This window comes from Falco naumanni, chromosome 14 (genome assembly GCF_017639655.2).
Source record: "Falco naumanni isolate bFalNau1 chromosome 14, bFalNau1.pat, whole genome shotgun sequence".
Lineage (NCBI taxonomy): Eukaryota > Metazoa > Chordata > Aves > Falconiformes > Falconidae > Falco > Falco naumanni.
Genome location: NC_054067.1, coordinates 21,974,717 through 21,998,555, shown reverse-complemented (window position 1 = coordinate 21,998,555; position 23,839 = coordinate 21,974,717). Strand labels below are relative to the sequence as shown.

The 23,839-nt window shown below is 49.2% G+C and overlaps 1 long non-coding RNA gene across 1 annotated transcript; it reads left to right on the top strand.

The window, feature by feature from the left end:
* The first annotated feature begins 4,272 nt into the window (after positions 1 to 4,272).
* LOC121097514 lies at positions 4,273 to 21,744 on the top strand. Its single transcript, XR_005830983.1, has 3 exons — positions 4,273 to 6,601; positions 7,438 to 7,439; positions 21,733 to 21,744. It is a non-coding gene; the product is annotated as an uncharacterized LOC121097514 (long non-coding RNA).
* Positions 21,745 to 23,839: the final 2,095 nt, after the last annotated feature.

The following is a 23,839-nucleotide window of genomic DNA, read 5'->3' as shown; positions in this document are numbered from 1 at the left end:
CTGCACTGTGCTCCTGACAGGCCCTCAGCCTCTAAAGAAGTCATCCAGGTTGAGGGAACTGATTGTATCTGTATGGCTAAAATACTAAAATGTGAGCATAGATGGGGATGAACAGGTCAGGCAAATATACCCATTTTCACTGCAAGTCAGAGCCAACATAGTCCCTGAGTTTTCACCCTTGTGCCTTCATTTCCCCGCAAAGCAAAGGCCAAAATACTCTTGTCTTCGTGCTGGCCTGAACCCAGGCTATTTTTGCAAAGGCTGAACAGATAATGTTACTGTGTCATGATACAGCCAGCAGCTCAGCTGGGAGATAAACAGAAAGTCATAATCCAGCACAAATGTCTGATAAAAAGGGGCAAATGTCAGGATTTAGTGGCTTTCCTCTCTCCTCTGCTCTGTATGATAAATCACGGATGGCAGCAGCTCACCGGACTGTGACGCTGGCTGAGAGAAACCCACCCACCAAGGGACAGTTCACACCTCTCTTCCTGGCCACGAGAAACTGAGATGATGCCTCTGAGCATCCTGCATCTAGATGCTCAAGGACCCACGGTCCCACCTGCAAAATGCCGGTTGAGCCTATCTTAAAGCTAGTGTTGTTGTCTGAAATTCAGCTTTTAAAATATTTCTTTTGCTACAGACATTGCAGCCCCCTACTCCAAATTGCTCTGCAAAGCCCTGATTCAGACCCATGTCAGGGGCAGCCCCAGGCTCACTCCAAAGCCACCATCCTGCCACCAGCCACCCTGAACAGAAAAGGACAGGGCTTGAAGGATCTGCACTGAAATGGAAGAAAAATACTAAAGATTTCTTTTCTTCTAACATCCAGTTAACGTCAGGCTAAAAACCTCACTGAAAAAGTGATCACTTTATTTAAGGTGTGCTTAGGGAACAGCTATTACAGCACTGCAGTTTATCATACCCTGTAATATTGTTAATTTTGCTATGAAGTGAATAAGAGAGGCTTGGGCTGTAGAGCCATTTGGATTTAATAATACACTTCCATCCTTCTTAGCCCTGATTTCTCAACTAACTGTGCAAGGATTTATCGTTTGCTAACTGTGGGTGAATTACTACAGGGTAACACAATCCTGAGCTGAAGGCAGAGGAGGGATGATGTCTTTCATATGGCTGGGGAGACCCACAATGGGCTGGGGCTGCATCTGCAGGTGGCTCCTGAGGCAGGGGACACCATTTCCCCCAAGGCAAGGGAAAAAGACATGAGAAGCCCTTTCTAGGCGTTTAATACAGTGCAAAATGCAAGAGTAACTTAAATTTTAAAAGTTACTATTTTGAAATGTCTTTCAGAGAGAAAATGCCTGATGTCCTGAGCGGATGGCTCTGCAGGGCTTTTTTCTTGATTATATTTTCTAACAGTGCAGTGCACGCTGAGTTACTCTGCTCTTTACCCTCCCTCTCAGCTCCTAAGCCGCACTCCGTGGCTTGCTCGTCATGCAACAGCAGTTGCCCCCCTTTCCAGATGCTGCATCACGCAAGGGAACAGAACCACAGTCTCCTGCTGCTGCTTCTTCCGTAGGGAGCTGCAGGGCCGGGGCGGTGCTGCCGCTGCTGAGGACCGCAGGGTACAAGCAGGACCCAAGCCTCACCGCAGCACCACGCTTTGAAAACCCACGCTCCTATAGCTGCCTCTGCTAAATATTTCAGTCGTGTTTATTCACCAGCTTCAGAAATGAGTGGCTGAGCCATGGAACAGAATTAGAGGGTGTTTCCCTGGGCTTTGGATGAATGCCTGTGTTTTAAACCTCGTTGCCATCTGCCATGGAGGACAGGGCTGCTCGGGGCAGGGGTCAGTCCCTGCTGGTGTTGGAGGGGGATTTGGTTTGAGGGGATGGCATGTGGGCACTGGCTGGTGCAGTCTTGTTGCTTTCCTGGGCCACCACCGGCAATTTGAAGCACTTAGCATCCCTGCCTGCTCCCCAGGGCAGAGTAGGAAGAGGTGCCATGTTTGAACTGTGGGCAGGTACCTCCTCGGGCTGCCCTGTCCTCCTTCCTCACCTGATGTCTGCATTATTTCTGGGCGACTGCCTCCCTGCTATCACTTCATCAGCTGCACAGCTGCAGCCCCAGGAAAGCCTCCCCTCCCCTCCCCTCCCCTCCCCTCCCCTCCCCTCCCCTCCCCTCCCCTCCCCTCCCCTCCCCTCCCCTCCCCTCCCCTCCCCTCCCCTCCCCTCCCCTCCCCGCCGTCCTGCGCACGCCGCCGCTCAGCAGGCCTTGCGGGCTAGGGGTGGCCTAAACCCTGCTTGAAGCAGGCAGAGAAGCAGGGAGGGCAATGGGTGTTCTCGGGCTTGGCTGGGATAGAGCCCGGCAGGGAGAGAAATCACCCTGCCGATCTGTTAGCTATATTTAATATACATCAGCGGGACCACAGCGGGAAGGCAGCTGTGGGAAGTGCTCTGCCTTCCTGCAGCCCCTGCACCAGCTCTGCAGCCACCCTTCCCCTGCGCTGCTTCAGCTTCGTCTCCCTGCCGGGCAAAGCCAAGCCCAGAGAAGCCCGACCTCATCTTTTCCCACCTGAGGCTCTGGCATGGAACTACAGATTAGTGACTCCTCTTTTTTCTTCCATATTTTCTGAAAACAGCCACTGAGATGTGACCTGATGCCAGGATCCCAACTGTGTCTGTTACTTCCAGGCGTAAGTCAGCCAGGCGGGTGGTGGCTGTGGGTTCGGCAAGGTTACCCGCTGCTGTGCACCATGCCGGTGCTGCTGCCGCCTCAGCCTGACCGAAACTTAGAAATGGAGCGGGTAATTGATGGCATTTTGGAGCTCACATGTCCAGGTGGCTCATCAGCTTCCTGGGGCTCCTGAGCTGTTTCACGGCCCCCGGGACTCTCCAGGTTCTCACAAGTAATAATTTACACCCAGGAACCGTGAAGCACAGAACTGAAATGTCTCCTTTGCTTCGGTGCAAACCCCTGTGAATCGGTACTTTATCTTCCCTTTACTCCTTTCCCGTCCCCTCTTCTGCTGCTGCTGCAGAGCTCGGCGTGCTCTCCCCCAGGGGGCACGTGGCAGATGATCCACTGTTTTGGGTCCATCCACAAGGGACATTCGGCCCCCGACTCAGCAGAGAGGTCCTGCGGAGCACGGCGCCCGGCAGCCCCGCGGCAGTGGGCTGCAGCCCCATGTCTCCGAGCACCCACTCCCACCTCGGGGAGACAGCGGTGGCTGCGGCTGAGGCCGGGCTGTGCACCCTGGCTGCTCCACGGCACCTGCAAAGCTCACCCCACGCAGGTGGCTGGCACCAGGGCTTTGCCACGGGGTGGCTTTAAGGTAAAGGAGATTTGGCAGCTATTCAGCTAAAGCGAAATCCAGGTCAAAGTTGCTTGCTTCTGCTAATCCTTCTCTGTCGTATCGAGGGATCACACATTGGGAGAGCAGGACTGAGATTTTTGTGAGCACCAGGTCAGCTACACCTCGGATAAAAATTGTGTGTTGCGGAGCGACACATTTTATGGGACAACATCACACAGAGACCCCCTCATGCAGATCTTCCAACCTAATGTCACTTGTCCCCTGCCATCCATTGTACAAAACGATCTTTCTGCTCAAACTTTCTCTGCTAATTGCCATGGAAATTTGATAATTTCATCCTAAAGGAGAGTTGAGGAAAACTCAGGAAGAGCTCCGATTACTGAAAACTGGAAAAAATTAATCTTGATTAAAGCACTTCCCCCAGGAAAATAAGGACCTCCTGAACTTTGCAGAGAGCTGATTGCTCGGAAGCTGTTCTTCAGGCAATGTTGAACTGTACTTCTGCCAGTTTTTCCTGCAACATTATAATAAAAGAATCTCACCATCACAAGGCAGAAGAAAAAATGTCTTTAGAGGTGTAATTTAGTGGGCTATTGGCAAGACCTTGCTTCAGTTCCCTCCTAAGGGAAAGTGCCAAAATATGCATATTACCCTCCAAATGCATAATGGCTGTAAAAATGCCTGTCAGCTGTCAGCGCCCATGGAGCTTCTCAGATGGAAAAACAGGACTTGAGCATCAAAGAGTTTTTGCCAGCACCAAAAGAAGGAGCAAAAGAGAAAATGGACTCTTGATTTGGCATTTTTAAGATGAGGAGGCAGAAGTCCTTTTCAAAAGATCAACGTAGTGTGGATTTCTGTGTTTTCTGGCAGGTCAATTCCCTCTAAGGTAAAAGAGGATTAGGAAAGGAAGTGCCACAAGTCTGCTGCACAGCATTGGAGCCCACCTGGAGTTTGTATTTAAAACAAAATTGTTTAGGTTTGTTATTTTAATTTCATTTAATTCCATTTCATTTTACTTTAGTATTTTATTTTATTCATTTCACTTAATTACTTACTTCAATTAAGTATTCTTCATATTTCCTTTGAGGCATACGTTTGCCTAGCACTTTACCGAGTACTTGTGGTGGTGGCTTTTCCCCGGCACATGCAGCATCCCGGCGGTGTCCAAACCTTTACACCTCGGACACGGATCCGGCGGAGCGTGCCCGTGTGTTTTTACCCTTGCCTATCTTGTTCCCGCCCACTCTCAAACTTGGCGCTACAGATGCTTACAATTATCTGCAGATGCAGAATGCGAATGCAGATTTTGTGGTTACAATTTGTACCCCCTAAAATTGTCCTTTTGAAGACCTGTCTCCAAATTTCTCCAGGCTTTCAACACTCTATTTATTTAGCAATTGACTCGCCCCGTAAGAGAGCAAACATCACCCTTGCTCCCAGCCCCTCTCAGCAAAGAAGATTTATTGCATTATTATGCAGAAATGTGCTAGATTTGCTGGGAGGGAGAGGATGTGCCTGGCTGCAGCAACCTCAAGGTCAGTTTGCCCTTGGATTAGGGATGGACCTGCCCTGGTCCTCCCAGCCTGCAGAGAGGACCTGAGGACGCAGCAGAGCAGTAGCTGCTTTTCTCAGCTAGCATAGGGACCTCTCCCAAGCCAGGGTGGTTAAACCAGCAAATTATTCCACCTCTTTGGGAGCTATTTCTGCAGGGAGCTTCACGCTGCTGTGTGGTCACTTCCATGTGGATTTTGCTGCAAGACTCCATTGCTTCTCTTCCTTCCAGCTGCTTTGGAGACCAGGACAAAACGATGAAGAAGAGCATGTACAAGCAACAGGAACCCACTTCCATAGCTGAAACTGGTACTGAAAGTGAGCATCCATGCAAAACCCAGCACCCCACATGCTCCAGAGCCCTGCTGGACCGGTGATGGGGTTCATTTTGGTCTATTCTGAGTGGGATGCAAATCTTATTGCCAGGTCATGGTCTGCCATTGCTTCACAGGAGACGTGCTTGCATGCTGCTGCTCAGCAGAGCCCCACATTTCTCAAGAATGTGTTACAGCTTATGGTATGGATCTTCACAGCACAACCCCGCTTTTAGCTGCAGGGGCTTGCGAAGGGTTTGAAAAATCCTGCGTGCTGCCTCTGATGTGGATGAAGCACCAGCAGAAAACCACACAAAGCTCCCAATGAAACAACCCCGTCAGCCAGGGCTGCTCAGATGGTGTCAAATCGCTGCTGCAGAAAAGGGAAATAACTGAAAAGGTGAAGATTTGGTCCAAGTAGGTGCACATCCAGAGCGGGAAACTCTATACGAGGTCTTGGCAGCACCAGCTTGTGCTCGTGGCAGCCCTTCCTCAGCGACGTAGTGCAATGACCTAGCTGCTATTAAACAGGCCTTCGAAAGACAAGACAAACGCCAGCTCCTGCCTACCCCAGGTGGTCCCTGTGATCCAACTCATTCCTCACCTCTGCAGCTTGCATTCCTCTGGGTTGGGCTGGTTTGCCATGGGACCATTTGTGGTGGAGGAACAGAGAGAAACCTGCAGCTCCCCGGGGCTCACCACGAGCAGAGCACAACCTCCTTTAGGGCTGCTGGCAGGATTTCGGGCGGGTGGCTGGGTGGCACCACTCACCCTGGGCTACTTCAGTCCAAGTCCAAGCTGCCTTCAGTCATTTTTTCCAGTTGTGCCACAAGAAAGCGAACAGGGACCCCAGGGTGATGGGTAACTGAGGAATGCCAGGAACTGGGAGCAGCTTTAGTTTAAATGTGCTGTTCATACTCACCAAAACTGGTCATAAAACATGAAAAGCTGGAACTGCCAACCTTTCCTGCCTCATCAGACCTCAGTCTCAAGCTGCTGGAGAGCAAGTAGAAACAAAATCATGCTTCAACTGTTACTTTACCCCCAAGGAGTTGCCATTTTCTTGTCAACCACAAAATATTTGCACTTTAAAAGTTGTGCCCTGATTCAGCTGGGATCCATCCTCTGCCCTGGCCATCGGGGCAGGACCAGTCCCCTGTCCGAAAACCTTCCTCGCTCCCAGCCCAGTGGAGGCTTTGTCACACTTCTAGCTCATCATTAAACAAAGCAATGAAAATAGAAGGAAATCAGAAATCCATGGCCCACCTGATTGAGACCCATGCCCGAGATGCAGAGCCATCAGAGGATCCTCACAGGTTCCCTTACCCCAGGGTGAACCTGGTGCCATGAGTGTGTATTTTCCTTTGTGTAACATTTTGCTGAGATACCTGAAGTGGGTGCCATCAGGCTGGATCGCCACTAAACTGGGATGCATAGATGTGTGTTTGTGCCTACTTCTGTACCGGGACAAGGTCCGCATTAGCTAAAGACCCCATGCACCAAAATGCAATAACTGGAGAATAATTTCCTGCAGCATCAGGTCTTCTTCCATGAGGTTTGATATATCTAAGAGCAGTTTTTTACCCTTCTTTACCATGCTGTTGGACAAGGTGGGGCTAAAACACCATGGGTGAAGGGGACATGCCTGCATGGGAAGGCTGGGACCTTCTGCACCCCCTCAGCAGGAGCTCTGTGTCTCCCTTTCACCTATCTCTTTCAACACATTTCCCCTCAGATACTGCAAATCACAAACATCATCAAGTCCATCCTCTCCTCATGTCCATGACATTGCTTATGGTCCACACTATGGTCCTCAGTGGTGGCTCAAGGTGTCCCACCCTTCTGGGCAGCCCTCCTTTCCACCCACATCCCACTGCACCCCAGAAGGATGTCGCCGAGGGGCCGGTGCTTCAGCCACAGCTGCTTCCCCTGGACTTCATTATATCATTGACAGCAGTCAATATCTCCCTGCCTAGGAATGTATTTACTTATAGGCACATAAGTAATTCATTTATAAAATTGAATTATCTGACTAGGGAGATTGTGTGTTTTGATTGTGTAGCAGTACTTCTGAAACCGACTTAAAATTGATAAAAGCCAGATGGGAAGCGGAAACAGTCCATTTCATGACTCTTTAAACGTTTAAGTTGGTTAACCCTTGTACTGCACAATTTTTGAAGTTGGGGTGTAGTGTGGAAGCAATTTGTTGGTGAGTTCTCAGGATGCAAAGTGGGCTGTAAGTGCCGAGGGGGAAAAAGAAGTCTCTGCAAGGACTCTGAGTAGGAAAAAACACAGGAGTGATGTTTCAGCTGGGGAGCTGTTACAGCTAGAAGAATTTTGAAGAGAAGGGGGACAAATCCTGACAAAAGGGTGTTTGGGTCCAGGGAAGGTTCTCGAGGGTGTGAGATGAGCAGTAAATCACCGGGGCAGCCCTGGCCAGGGCTCACACGGGAATGGCAAAGCCCAGCCCGACCCTCCTGGCTCTGCTGCAGCTCCCTGGGGTGTTACAGACACCCAGGAGGTGGCACGGAAATCACGTCGCCGAGAAGCCGACCAGAAACAGGAGTGAAGTCAGCCCATCTGCATCCTTCTGCATGCGAATGGACAGCAGAGGCTGTGAACAGGAGTTTATTTTGCTTTAATTATGTTTCAGTCATCAGAGAAGTAAGGAAGAGAGAAGGCACATGAGGAATATCCTCCAGGGCTGCTCGCTTGCGGGGCAGCACGAGTCCAGCACCTCTGGTTTGTGCTGTGAAGTCTCACCAGTGCATACAAATGGAGCAAATCCACAAACTCCTTTTATTTCCCTGTTCTATCCTTTTTATTGTAGTTTTTTTAAAAAAAATATTCTATTCCCATTTGCCGTCAGAGAGTGTTCCCCCGTGGTAGGCTGGATGCTGCCATGGGCTGGTGCATAGACCGTGTATGGCATAAAATCCCACCTCGGCCAAGCAGGACTCAGCCCTAAATCCAAACCTTTCCAAAATATCTAGCGATGCAATTAAAAACCTGCCTCAAATTCCCTAATAATTAAGGAAGAACATGACATGACTGGACCATCTTTTATATCCGCAGCTGAAGGGCGGGAGGCGGATGCCGGGACACATCTGCATCGAATCCCCGCGCCATCTCTGTTAGCAATAACCTCCGCAGGTGCTGGGGGTTGTGTTGTCTTCGCTGCTCACTGCATCACCATATACATGCCAGATCTCTTCCCTCCGTGAGAAGCCTCTTAAATTAAATTGCCTTTAATTGGTTTACAGTTCTGCTTCTGCTGCGTTCGCATATTGGAAAATCGAAAGCTCTCCAGACCGAAATACTTTACGATCTCGGTTTCCATTTCGCTAATATTTTCCAAGCTGGTTTCCTGTTTTCCTGTTGCCAAAAACACACATCGGCAAAGAGTAAAATAATTCACATACCAAGTATTTGAAACAATTGTTTCTGCCCAGAAATTAGTGAAAACCTGATACTTTTTTTATCAGCAGACCCCACTGTGATCCTTGCTCTCCTAGCAGATGGATTTTTATCACCGTTTATTGGCGCAGGAGGAAGCCTGATGCTCATGTGCCTTCCCGGGTTTTGGGTCCATAACTGGAATACCAGGGTCTGCTTCACTTTGTGAAATAAAATTTTTCAGATCCCAGCAGAAGTGGGTGTTCTGTTCTCATCAGTTCAAAAATATTTCGTTGTAGGGCAAAAATAACAGGGAAGCTGTCAAAGGGCAGGCAAAGGGCTCTGGGACTGGAAAATTTTGCCCTGTCTAGAGTTACTGCTTTCAGGGCTCAATTCAGGAGAAAAAAATTGTGGTATTGTGAAAGGCCATGAAAGGAAAAACCTTTTTACCAGGGCACAAAGCCAAGGCAACTTAGGCTCTGCGTCTTGCACATCCTGACATTTTCTATGTACTTAAGCTATTAAGCTGCCTGTGCCCCGACCGTTCCTTCCCTGCAGCTCCGAAGATGCAAATGTGGGAGTTAAGAGCTTGAAGTTTTGAAGAGCTGATGATTAAAATCTAGAGGAAATCTTGCAATAGCCCCGTTGGGATTTTTTCCTGCAGCATGAACCCTGGGGAGATGCTGGTGGAGCGTCCCTGGCTGGTGCAGGCTGCCAGGACAAGTGGCTCGTGGAGTGTTGAGTACTTGGTAAATAAACCATAACTTAAATTCCTACAAATCAGCTGCTCTGTGTCAGGGATTTGACAAATGGAAACATTTTCTATTAGTTTAATTTTTTAAAAAAATATGAGAGAAAAGGTAAATTATTTATGTTTCCTCGGGAGTGGCTATTTTTGTGAAACATGAACTGGTTTTTGAAGGAAAACACAAAAAAGGGAGCGGGGGAATTTTGCCAGGACATGGAAATACTGTATTTTTTCATTTTATTCTTGGGGCTGAGCACTTTGGAGAAGGCAGAGGTAGATTCCCATCTCCTGCCCCTGACCGCAGCCCTGCCTGCCCTGCCCCTCGGTGCGGGGAGTTGGATCGACAAAGAAAACAAAAAAGAGGAAACTATATGTCGGGAAACCCACGTGCCTCGTATCGCCTTTCTCTGCGCAGCTCCAGTCGGTTTGGACATGGGTTGCAGTGGGTGAAGCAAGCTTTCCCAGGGCAGCAGGAGAACTGGCTATAGCATAAGGAAAAGAAAAGAAAAGAAAAGAAACGCATTAAATTAAAAAAATCAAGAAGCAAGTGATGGCGTTTGCTGGTCGGTGGCCACCTCTGACAGAGCCTCAACATGTAATATTAGGGTAGGTGACTGATTTGGGACAAATATAACCCAAAACTGAATGCCACTTCACCTCCTCCAGCCTACTGCAATAATCAATACGGCTTTAGAGGAAAAGGCAGGCAAAATCCAGGTTGGTCCTACGGTGGTTTCATGGTAATTTTTGTTTGACTGATTAAATTTAATGGAGTTAACTCTAATTTACACGAGCAAACCTGGAATCAGTAAGAAAAAGACATAAAATAAAGATGGGGAGAGGGAGAAAATATATACTTTCAATTAATCATATAATTTAAATGAATAAATTTGAATAATTTTAAATAGAAAGAGAAGAACTGGCCTAAAAGGTCCACAACATGAATGTACTTTTAGGAAAAATCTGGGCAATAATGATAACCATTTTTATCGCTTGAAGCTCCAAGCACTTACTGTTAATATAATTTGATGAATGAGGATATTGCAGTTTAACATGAAAAACAATAAAAGTTGCTGATGTTTAAAAAAAGAACAGGCAATTAACCCCCAAACATTTCACTGAATTTTGACTGAAGGAATGAGGGAGGAGGAGGAGGGGGAAGAATGAGCCACCCACTCTCCCAGCCGCATCCCAGCTCCCCCGGCCGGCTGCAGCTCAGGCCGACCCTCCACCACCGGCCCCACGTTCCCTCCCTTTGTCTTCTATTAAACCGAATAGTGTAGGTGGTGCCGATGTGAAAGAATGTCTTGGAGTGTTTCAGCGTACAGCAGAAGCCGCTGCACAAACCCGGCGCTGAGAGCCGAGAGCAGCCGCGCCGCAGCCAGCGTTGCCGTGGTTGCTGTGCCTGAACTCACCCTCCCGTTACCGTCATTCCTGTAACGCACCTCCCTCCCTCTGCTTGCAAAAGTACTAAATCACTCGCTTTGGGAATTAAATCAGGACTATTTTCTTTTCCCTGTGATTTTCTATTGCGTGGCGTAAAATACATGATTTAAGAGCAGTATCTTACTGATCGGTTTATGTAATGTGATTTAAATAATAACTGGTGTTAAATATACCTAGGGAGTCACCAACTCTTAGAGGTAAACCTTTCGCCTTCGTGCTTCAGGAATGCAATTTATTTTTCTATATTTTCCAGTAAAACTATTCAGTGCAGAAACTGCAAAGAAGCGAGCCCAGCCCCAGGTCTGTCCCTGCCACCCGTCACCACGAGAGCTTCCCTTCCTCCGCACAACCACATCGGCACAGCCGCCTCCTCCTCACTCCGTGCCAGCGATGGCAATGGCACTGCTGAGGTGGTCTTGTTTAAATTTAAATCTTGCAGGTCTACTTATTAAGGCACTTTGTCTCAGGCATATGAAATAATTTCTATATGCGAGGGGGGGGGAAGAGAGAGAAAATTAATTTCCTTCACCCTGCTCGAATTTCAGAGGAAATTCCATGTTATCACTCTGGAGAGCACCCGCAAAAGAAAACAGGGAGAAAGAAATCTTTTTTTTCTGATCATAAAAATAACCCAACTGAGGTGCTGCTTCCACTCGGCTCAGCAGGACGGGCTGCACATGCGGTCTTGGGGATTCATAGAAAAATAGCGTTCACCAGCCAACGGCAACCAGCGTGGGTCGTATCGCCATCCACCACGCTGCCCCTCCGGCCCCTCTCGCCTGCGCCGGGGAGCGCTCACGTTAAAACACGAGCAACGAGCATCACGGAACAGAGACCGAGTCTCAGATGCAGCAAAACGTGTGTGATGCTGCAGGAAAGCTGCTCTCCCGCAGGACTGGGAGGTAGAGAAGCGCGGTCTTGCCTCAAGATGGCAGGCAGGAGACTTGGATCCCAGCGGTGATGTTTTATGAGGTGTGTGATAAAAAACTCGACTGTCCCAAAATGTGCGTGGTGCTGGCACCACCCAACAGCCTTGTGTTAGCACCCCCAAACCCCTGAGCCAGCATCCCTGAAACCCGTGAGCTAGCATCCCCCAAACCCTGGTGTTAACATCCCCGAACACCCAAGTCAGCACCCCCAAACTCCAGTGTTAGCACCCCCACAACCTGGCGATATCACCCCTAAAGCCCCGTGTCAGCACTCCCAAACCCTGCTGTTAGCACCCCCTAATCCCAGTGTCAGCACCCCCAAACTCCAGTGTAACCACCCCCAAGCCCTGGTGTCAGCACCCCCACACCCCAATGTTAGCAGGCCCCTAACCCCAGTGCCCAGCAGCCCCACCCCAGCACCAGTACGCCCACCCCAGCGCCAGCACCCCCAGCCCCACGCCAGCCCCCCAGCAGCCCGGAGCGGTGCTGCCAGCCAGCTGCCACCAGCCCTGGCACCCACTGCCACCCCCAGCAGCGTTACGGAGCGGGATGGCAAGGGGCGAGCTGGAAGGACAGAGCTTGCAGAGAAGATGTGCTGGAGGCAGGAGTGTCCGAGGGGGTCTTGGGCACTGCCGACCCATGGTTGTATGGACACGTGGAGCCGCTTCTGCCGCTGCTTCTCATTAGAGATGGAAAAAGCCATCACAGCAGCAGGGGTGCATGTCCCAGGGACAGCTGGCGGGCGGCTGCAGCCATCGGGCATTCCAGCGGCTGCACCGTGCCCCTGCTTTTTGTTCCCCACTCTGCATGGGCGGCAAATAAATGGCAGCAGCAGCCTGTGCCTTTTGAGGGGGTCTCATTCAGCCCCACAACAAAACCGGAGCTTCGACTGCGGTGCAGATAACAGAAATGGCACACAAGGACCTGGCATGGGTGAAACACCCGTGGGCAAGAGGCGGAATCCATGCGGCACCCACACACACACACACCCCGGCGCAGGGGGATGGCAACAGCCTGGCTCTGCCCTCTCTGGGTGGCAGAGAGCAATGCTGACCGGTGCTGGAAGCCCCGAGACTGGCTGGCAATGAGCTTTACATCAAAAATAAAAATTACCTCAATGAAGCAACGAGCTTATTTAGTGGAGTAGTATTCAAGGATGAATTCCTGGTTAGAAAGATTACTAAGAATTAAAATACAGGGATTTCTGCTTAAATGCGAGCAAATCTCTTCCCACTGACCTGCCTGCCACCTCGTCTCCCCAGAATATTATCTCTGCAGGAAAATAACTAAGAAGAATGATGTTGAGTCATTCAGACTGCTTACTTTTGACCATGCACAAATTGCTTTTGCTTCAGTCTAACCATATATACTTCTAATTTTTATTATCAGAAAAGCTGGTGTCCACCCCGGTGTGCCTGGCCAAGAGCCACCGGCTCGGGGACGCTCGGCGCAGCGCACAGCTCCAGCACGGCTTCCCCCGAGCTTCTGCCCCTGCAATACCGCCCGCTGTAAGGTGGTGGCATGTGGACGGGTGCACAGCGCTTTACATCAGCATTGCAGCATTTTTCTGTGTTTCCATAGTTTTGTTTATTGTTGCCAGCTCATTACAGAGATTTATCGCGCTATAAAGTGTGCTCAGAAAGCCTTACGGGCTGCTGGCTAAAGCCTTATGGGCTGCAGGGTGAGCGTGTCGGAGGGCTCCGCGCGACCTCTACTGAAGTCAAAAGAGAGGAAAAATGTTTGCTGATCCCCTTGCATGGACCTCACTGTATTGCATGCCTTGTCCTTCCCTGCCACGAGCTGGGAAGGAGGACTTGTGAGATGCAGAGGAAAACTCCCTGATGTGTCGCTTCCCATTTGCAGCCGAAGTTCTCTTTTATGGTTTAAAGCACCGAGCATCTTTGGTTTCTCCTGTCACGAGCATTTTCTGCCCCCTGCCAGCAAACCCGGACCTGGGTGCTGACCGTCCGCATCAAGCTGTGACAGGAAGAGGTCTTTGGAAGTGAGCAGATGAATACTGGATCGGGGGACCCCATTATTAGCCCCTGGAAGTATCCTTCACCCAGGCCCTGGTGCCCAGCGAAGGAGGCAGAGCTGCATGTCACTGGGCGGCTCGCAAGGAGAGTGTCACAGAGATGCCACCGCTGGGAGCGGAGCCTGGTGCCCAGGCAGAACTCAGTGACATTTGCACAACTACTTCCCAAGGAAACAAATTGCACAAATACACAATTCCAGTTTACAGCTAAGAAAAAAAATGACAAAATAAACATCTACTCTGCTTGAAGGACTCTTGGAAACCGTAGGTTGAGCAGGATGATGAGCGTTGGCTTCCTGGTGTCCAAAATCCTAACACAGAGCTCTGTGGGAGTCGATTTGGTTATGGAGGATGGAGGAATTGCTAACCCGCGCTCATCGCGTGTCTCCCTGCATTTGAAGATACAGCCTCGGAGTGTTATATTATTTGTTATTAATAACATCCATCGTACGCACCCAAACTGCATCTCATTTCATGTGTCCGACTGTTTGGGCATCGTGTGCCACGGACCATATGGGCCTTGTTTGAAAGCCCTCCCAATCGCAGAGGTCCATGTGCAACTGATAAAGGCCAATTTGGGGTGGATGGGAGGGGGGGCACCGCTCTTCAGGCAAATCCAAGAAGGACGCCCTATATGTTTTCTAAGTGCTAAACCCAAGGGAAATTACTTCATCAAAACCCGATCCAGACCACAGTAATGAAGACTGTGATGTAGCCAGTGTTCAACCATGTTGACTTTACAGTACTGGAATTAATCCATCTGCATTGCAGCTCGGTGAAATCATTTCCAGCCCATAGCGGCTCCGGGGCTGACTTCATCCTTGCAGCCCCAGATGCAGAGCCCTCGGAGTCGGGGAAATTACGGAGAGGACCAAAAGGCTGTTCTCTGCGCACCGTGATGGCTGTCTGTCTTCATGGGGATGTCAAATTTGTTTTAGGGATGATCTGGACCCCACAGCTCTGCGAGGCTTTTTGGTGGCCATGCACAGCATTACGCTCATCTGCTCCCATTGCCGTGCTTCCCGCAGGGCTGGAGACAGGGGGATTTGCTGCTTTGCTCTCCCTCGATGAGATTATTCAATTTTAACCCCTATAAAAATCCCCGGTAATCTTACTGTGACCGTGGGTTATTCAGGGTGCAAATTCAGGCCGATGCTATCAGCTGTATCTCGTGCTTCCTTGGAAAGGTGCTGTGCAAGCACCGGGGCTTTCCCCACTGCAATAAGTTCCAGCTGCCATCCTCGCGGCAATCTTTTTATCTTTTAAAGATAGACACTCTGGATATTTTTGTGCTATTTGCACCAGAAAAATGGAAGCGATGAGATGCTCTCACTGTGCGTGCCCTCGTGGGAGCTTATCCCAGCTCATGGAGCATCTCCCTTGGGATGTGTGCTCAGAGAAGCTGAGAAACGCAGAAATTCCTCCAGGTCTGCACGTGCAGTCCGCTGCCCACCCGTTTCACTTCCTTTTCCTTCATCCTGTACTTTTTTATTAACATTTTCTCAGTAAAAATGCAATTGCCTGTTTCTTGGTAGTTGCTACACAGCACAAGCACCTTTTGCTTCCCGTGAAAATAAGGAGTTTCTGCAAACACTACCACAAACCCCCTGATTTCGGTGAGGTTTCTTCAATCAAATAAAACCAAAACCCCAATGGGGCTGGATTCTGGCCCCCACGGAAGGCACTTGAAATCCCCAAGCTCTCCTTGTGCCCTGACTGCTGCAGGGGGGGTGATGCCCCGGGGACCCCCAGGAGCTTCCACCACTGCGGCTTGCCCAGCAAGAGGGTCCCCAAGTCAGGCAGCTCTTTGCCCAAGCCTGATGCACTGTTTATCCCTCTGCAACGTGGGAAATTAATGGAAATTCATGGATGCTCAGCTTTTTGAGAAGCTTCCTGAGCTGTTTAAACTCTCTGTGAAAGCAGGATTGGGAAACGTATACAAGGGGGAGCGCCTTAGCTAAGGGAGAGGGCTCTGGACACCGCTGCAGGCGGACAGCACGGCGGGTGCCGCGGTACACGGGCAGGCGATGCCACCTTCGCCAGGTTGTCTGCAAGGCTACAGGGTTTAGGAAAAGTGCCAAACGTGAGTATATCCAAAAGGATTTATCAGTCCTTGTATTCTTGCTGGGCTTTTAGCTGTCTTACCTAACCCCTGTCATGTAATTTAATTAAGTTTGTTTAATTTATTTTTTTAAAAAATGCATGTGGGACTAGTAAACTTAATTAAAAAGAAACATTGTTAAGCAGCCTGATACAGCTATAATTTGATTTAAAGTACTGGATGATACCAACATTATAAATGTAAACTGATATGCCTTTTTTTAAAAAAAAAGATCTGAATGGAATTTTAAAAACTTCTTCATTTGCAGTGGGCTTTTTGAGCTGGGATTAATTGTGAACGCTTTCTTCCTCCTGTTCTGTTGCTGTAGGGCTTTTTTCAAGTGGGGCAAGAAATATTTCATCCTCAAACAAATTACTGCTGGATCGCTCGTGCTTTGTGTTCTGCATGCAAGCCAGGTTTCGATACCTTTGTTCATGTAGTGCAAAATCCTGATTGCACAGAAATCACTGCCAGAGCTCCCATTGGTTTCAAAGGTCCTGGAACATTAGGGATAATTCACATTTGTTGCTGGAGTAATCTCCTGGATTTTGGAGGAGAAGCTTCCAGCCGGCACGAGACAAAGAGGTAGAAGTTGTCATCAGAACCTGATTATAATGCTATTGTAAACGTGTTGCATGTAATGCAATGTGATATAACACATAATATTTATTGCATGATGAGCCTTGGATTCACATCTTTATCTGATGCTTTTTGCTATTTAAATCTGAGCAAGTCCATCTCCCTGCATCCAGCAGCCCTCAGAAACAGATGCTGGATTCAGCGGATTCTTCAGACAGTTTGTGTATCCCACAGCATAAAGGCTGAGTATCCTGTATTACCCCTACCGAACCCTCCCGCCATCTCCCTGCTGGGGCTGGGCTGTGCAGTGGCCAGAGATTCACTCTGTAAGAGAGGGAAAATACTTAGGAAGGCTGAAAGCTGCCCCTAGTGTCAAGGCAGGCACTGCCAGGGTTGGGAACTGGTTTCTTTTGCTGACTCCAAAAGGCATCCAAAGGATGGAGCTGGGTGTAAGGGCTGATGCTGAACAGCACTGACTTTCCTCCCACCCACCAGCCTTCTGCAAAATTATTTCCTAATTCAATATGAGAGCGAAAAGGCTTTTTTCCCAGCAGCAAGGTTACCTTGTATGAGCTGCTGCTTTTAACCTTTTCTCTGAATTATTTGCTGAAACATCCAAGATGGGCCAGGAGATGGCTGGGTGGTGGGAGACACAGCTAAGGGAACCCCCCTCCCTTAATGATACACCATCGCTGGACCTGGTTATTGGCTTTGCCATTTGCATCAATCCAAAGCTGGACCGATCTACGTGTGCAAGGGCTGCACCAGCACAACCGTTTTTGTGCAAGTTTTGCACAAGCTGCACCCAAACCCACCGAAGGCAAATAATTGAACAAATGGTAAATAGTGGGACTATTGTTAAGTATATTTTTCAGTTTGTTTTCATAAGCTGTGGTGTAACTGTTCTGATGACATGAGGCAGTAGACTCACAGGCAGACTCAAATCGATCCCCCTCACTTTAGTTTTAAAAATTAATACATATAAAACTCTTAATTGAAAAGATTGAGGTTGTTCTACTTTCCCCTTGAATTTTTTGCCAGTTTATTTTGCCTTTAATAATAAAACCCAAGCGTATTTTCCCCTCCTTGCTTTTAAACCTGCAGCAGAAGGGGAGGAGGGCCTGGCTGACAGACAGAGAGGAAAAGCCAAGATGCACGAGAAGGGAAACAAACCACTGAAAGTAAAAAAAAATAATAGTTTTCCTTCAACCCCACTTGACTGCAGTGAACTGAGATGTAAGTGTAGGCACGGAGGCCAAGCCAGAAAGCGTTACAGGTTTTTAACTTAACTTTCTTCCTTTAAACTTAAAACTCTACATAACTTAATGACTGAGAAACTGTCCGAGAGTTCCCTGCAGCAGTGCCGGCTCCGGCACATGCAAAATCCCAGCATGAGGTTTGCAAGTTTCCCGGTAGTAGAAGATATTTAATATTATTCATTGAACAGAGTCCTTGGTAAATTAAGGCTTTTCTTTTTGCCTTGCAAATTATTTTCAATGTGTTCTTGATTTTTGTGAAAGTAAACAAACCAAGATAGTTTCCAAACCAGGGTTTGTTCACACATACAAGAACCGTCAGAAATCTGCAGGAAAGCAAACGCCTTCCCCAGAACCAGCCATAAACGCCACGGCCCCACAGCCCAGCCCAGTGACCGAGTCACAGAGCTCATACTGCTTTTTCTATCATTCAACTATATTTGCCAGCCACAAAGATGAGCTTTTTTTTTTTTTGTATTAATTTTTACTAATCCTCCTACTTGCATTTTATCAATGTTATAAATTATGGGGGAAAAGATCCCAGTGCTGCATTTTGAATAATTATTCCTTACAAACTGGTGGAGCACAGATACACTCCTTATCTCGTGGCTATAACCTGCATTATAACAATTAGAGGATAACACATTTTTCAGTCCTCTTACCTCCAAACTCCAGCTGCCCAGACAGGCTAACACAAACCACATTGAGCTGGGCCAGGCAATGCCATGGTACGGATGGCTGCGTGTCTGCAAGCAGCCTTAGAGCCATGGCTGGCCTTTCAGAGGGGGAAACGATCTCTCCCAGGCAACTGGGATTCATCATCCACAGCTAATTGAGCCCTGGTGGGAGCTACCCAGTGAGCGGGAGGGTTCCCGTCTGCCGGCTTTCTTTGCTGGGCAAGCACCTCCTGCTCCCAGCTCCGGGTGGGATGCTCCTGCTCTGAGCATCGCTCTCCTCTGAGATGCTGGGAGGGTGGCAGTGGCACCGGTGCAGCTCCCCGCCGGCTCCCCACCCCACGTCTGGGTAGGGCCAGATGAACCACACTAACAAAACCCGTCGTGGAAGTAGGTTAAAGGAAAGACTGGAGCTCTTCTCTGCCCAGCAAAGCGGTCAGCAGCTGAAGCCCTCGTGATCCCCCATTGTTTGCTGAACGGGCTCTTTCCAGGGTAGGTCGGCATCAGGAATGGGAGGATGTGCACAGGCAGGAGCATTTGGTATCATCGGTGCTGAGCTTTACCCTGTTTTTCCGTGGACTGGATGAATTCTGTTCAACACGGAAGTGCTTTAAGTTTGTGGAATGTGGGACAATAAAAGTGAGCAGACACATGAACATAGGCAGAAACCCAGAAAACAAAATATAGTCCCTCTCCCTACAGCTTATACAAACTCCCCTGCCCCTGCATGTGCTACCTGCTACGAGCCCACCGGTCCCAGGAGGAAGGGACAGCGGAGGGAAGAGCCAAGTCCAAGTGCGTGGGAGCCCACGGGTGACCCCCGAGGGGCTGCAGCTTTGGACTGGGGCTGGTGCAGCTCCTGCCACGCTGCTCCGGGATTGGAGCATCTGCTGCGGTCATCGGCTCCAGGGAACGTCCGCGGGGCTTTGGTGATCTGAAAAATATAGAAGCTTCAAGACCACTCATTGTCAGTGGTATGGGGTATGGTTTGTGTTCTGGGGATAAGATGCATTTTCTAAAGGGTGTTTTTTCAACCCAAACTACTTTTCCCGGCAGCACAGAGGCCGTCCAACCATCTGCCTTTGGTAGCCCTACCATAGGAGAAGCAAAACCTGCCCTGTCGCTTGGTTCAATGCCAGGCTCCATCCTAAACCTTCGAACATGGGATCGCTAATGAATTACCAATTATTTTTCAATGTAAAATGCCCACCAGCTTCCCCACAGCGCTGCTCTGCAGACAGAGGGGCTATTTACTCTGGTAACTAATGGGCACAGACAGACTTGCGCAGCACTGAAAGGCAATATCACCCCCAAATACAACCAGATGTGCAAAAATGACACAATTTTTCGATGGATAAAACTTGCTGCAGAGCCAAAATCAGACTCAGCTGCTAGTTCCAGGTCTTGAGGGTTAGAGAGACGCAGATTTTTTGTGTGTGAGCTATAAGCATAGCTCAGCCCCCTGGCTAAGACTGGCAGGGCAGGGTGTTCATGCAGGAGATGCTCCAGGGGAAGGGCCTGATCTGAGGTCCCAGGGCCGCGGTGCCCAGAGACGCGGCGGTTCTGAGGGTTTCAGGGCTGCTGCCAGCGTCTGTTCTACCTGGTGACAAGGCTTCTCAGGGATGTCATCTCCATACTCTCAATTTTAAATTCCAGCTTATCTAAAAAAAAGATATGCAAGGCAAGGAGCTAAGATTAATGTATCGCATGTAACCAAGAAACCTGTTTTGTCCCCTCCAAATCTTCCCATTCGGCAGCCTGAGCTCCAAACAAGGATGGAAAAACTCTGCAGATCATAACAACCCTGGCCAGAGTGGAGGATTTTACATTTCAGGCAGAAAGACCTTTCCTCTAGCATCTACACACTTGACTTGCTTTGATCCTGGAGACTTCAGATGGAGAATGACAGCCAGTAAGCTCCAGCCCATCTCCACGATGTCTCTGGTGAACCCCAAGGGTGTGCATGGTGTTTTGGAGCCGGGACAGAGGAGGAAGATGGAGAAATGCCATGGGAATGGTGCTGGGTGAGGGTGGCAGACCCTGGCAAAGGGCTCGGGCGCACCAACCACGGGATGAGGCACTGAGAGTTGAGGAGAGGATGCTCCTGGCAAGCCAGGAGTCCCATTCCCTGCTGCAATCCAACAGATGCTCGGCCAGAGCCAGCTCCACCCTGAGCCGCAGTTCGCCCACAAGCCTTCCCCATCTCACCTTGTTTTTACATTACTCGAGGACAGAGCTTGTTTTTCAGAGCAAATCCCCTGCTAATGTTGCTGGGATTTGAATTTATGGCCACAGGAGGTGTTGAGCCACCAAGCCAGATGGTTATTTGCTAATTTTGATGGTTTGGAATGGTTTTTGGATCTCAACGATTTGCCCACGATTGCAAGCAAGAGAAAGCCATAGGTTGAACCGTTTCATATAATGAATCATTGCATGATTTTCTTCTTCCCTTATTGAAAAAGACGGTTTGATTTTTGCTGTATAATTTACAGTCCACAACCTATGACCCAGTGCAGCCAGAAGGAAAGTTTGGAAAGGGAGATAATACCTCAGAGACAGATTTTCCTCTTCTCTAAGCTGAAATTCCTTGTGAAGCTGAAGCTAACGCTGATTTTCTTCTGCTCCAGCAACACTAGCCATAGGCAGACTGCTTTGACAGATTTTATACGGCAACTACCTGTGTGTTAATATGCACAGATTGCATTTGCACAAATTGGTGGTATTGGGTGGCAAGTCAATCACATTTATTTATTACTTTAAAATTAAAACCATAAAATAATATCCAGCATCCCTAAGGGGATACTTGAAAAAGCAGAGTTTCACCCAGCTTTGCGCGGAGAGTTCATGCGGGTTTAATTTCAAATACAAAGAATATATAGCTTGGTTGGGGGGTGACATCACCCTCCTTAGAAAATTTTATGTGATTCTTTTTCTTGTTTTTAAAGCTATTATTTTACGTATCTGCTGGCAGATATTTGTATTGGCAGATCTTATGAAATATTAAGATTGTATCTTTTCTGTTCAATTTCAAAAGTCGCTTCCTAACCAAAGTGCAAGCTAACAACTCGAAACCGTCGTGGTGCTTCAAAGATGAATGAAAGCTTCCTTTCAAACCTTTTGATTTATTGTCCTTCTCCCCAGCGCATCACCCCTTCTGAGTGTTTATTCTCATCCCTCTATATTTGCATTTATGGCAATAATTAGCCACAATAACTGAGGATAGGATAGCAAAACAAAGCTGAGTGTCTCTGCAGCCTGTTGATCTCTCCCAGGTGTGGGCTCAGTTTAAGGCCAAGGTTTGCGTTTATCTTTCCAGACAGGGAGGGATGGAAAAGCCTCAAACCCGCCTTGGGGCCGATTCCTCCAGCAAAGTGCCGGTGGTGCAGGGACGGTGCTGGTGGAAAGGAACCTGTCAAAACCAAACAGTCGGAAAAGCACTCTGCACCAGAGCCAGTGGGACCGGCCATAAATCATCACTTCTTGTTCAGAGCCACCTTCTCTAAGGGCAGTGAAGGGAGGAGCGAAGCTTATTGCAGAGGGCAGTATTTACTGAGATCAGAGTGAGCCCCAGAAACCTGCAATTTCTGCGTGAATAAACCTGAATGTCCCCGACAGGCTGGATTTTCTAAGCCAGCCTCCAGAGCAGGCTCTTGGCTGGGCTGTGGAAGGCACTGCCGGACACCACGGGAGTCCCCAGCATCCCCGTCCTGCCCCAGGCATCGCTGGCCACGGGGCTGTGTCCCCCAGGGCATCACGTCCCCACGGAGTGAGTGAGGCTGTGCGGGCACAGCCCCCACGGGGGCTTTGGCAGCTGGTGCATGGGCAGGGGGGCTGTGATGACCATTTGTTTGGGACCTCTGATCGGGACACATGCTGGTGCTGTGCACCCTCATCCTCCCTGGCCCCAGATCTCGGTGATCATGGGAAACTTCGGCTCATTTTTGCTTTCAGAGCAGACAACGCTATCAAGGCCATCACAGGACCTTCCCCCTCTGCACAGTGCTGACCGGATGTCTCAGGGTATCCCATTACTGTTTAAAGTGAAACAACAAGAATACAGCTGTAGTTTGAAAAATAGCATCACCTTCCTGTCAAAGAAGACTTTTTGCCTCAGGTTGCTGCCTGTAGAAGGGCTCGCTGCTGGGAAGGCCCCAGCTGGGGTTCCCAAGACCCTGGTATGCTCCATGGTCGGATCCTGCCTGGCCCTGGCACCAAGAGAGGAGAGCAGGAAAGGCGGCCCCAGGTCTGCCCAGCTTCACTCCTGCCCAGGAATACAGAATAACTCAGTATCAGCTTCCCCATAACTGTTTTGATTTCACTTCTCCTGTGTGGTTTCCCTGGCAGCCAAACCAAGATCTCCGGCTTTTTCCTGCCTACACTGCACTGGTGAGTGCAGCGAGGGCGGCCCCGGGGATGGGGTCCTGCAGCTCGCAGGGCTCATGCAGGGATCACCCTCTCCTCCCCCAGAGCTCTTCCCCACAGTAAAGCTGGTCAGGATACATCTTGGTGAAATTCTAAAGGTTTTCTGCTTCATCCATGCGGTTAATTTTGCTCTCTCTAAATCCCCTATTATTACACATTCTTTAAGTATTTTCTTTAAATATTATGAGAAAAGTTCAACACAGCAGGAATTTTTCCCTTTGCTTAGAGGGAGAAGGGGCCAGGTCTTGGTCTTATTTCTCAACTCTGGAGAAGTCACGATGAAGGAAAGGTGGTGTGAAAGATGCTCAGTGGGGTGGCCAAGCTAGTGTCACAGCACCATCAAAACTAACCGGCTGCAACAAGGCTTTTTCCACCCCATCCCAGGTTAACTTCAGAAAGTAGCTCCCACACCTCATCCCAGCACAGTCACCAATCTCCCACAAGCCTTCAAAGGTTTATCTACCATCCATGCTGTTTCTTCATCCTCTTCAGGCCAGTCCACCCTGCTTCTTGCCTCTGCTGCATCCTTCTCCTTGCCTCTGCCTACATCCAGGGCACTCTCTTTCCTCCCTCTGCTTCTTCCAGATCTCTCTTCCTTAGCTGCCCCCCTTCTATACCCCTTAGAGTTGTTTAACTACTTAGCAGGAACCAGCCACAGCTGCACCTTATCCACACCAGCCAACCCGCCGCCCCTGAAGCCAGCCCACAGCTGTATATTAACAATGTTAATTAACCTGCCTTCATTCCTCTATAATTCCTCTACAAGCTGGCAGGGGCTTCTCAGGTGCCGGTGGTTGGAGAAGGGATAGAGCAGCTTCTCCTCACTACACAACCACCAGCCAAAAGCCAGGTGCTGGATAAAAATGTTGGTGGTGCCACATCGCATCCTGGTACCGGAGATGCGCACGGTGGTCTCATCCTTACCCCACTGGCAGGTGACATCGCCGGCCCTTGCCCAGCTTCCCGGGCTGGGGTGGAGGCACCACCAACCCTTCCTCATCATGAAATGAGCTGCATCCCCTGATTTGGTTTCACTCTCCCCAAATGCTTTATCTATCAGTTTTGCTTCATTGAATCGCTTCTTTAAAGTCTAATCCTATTCCCTGTGCAG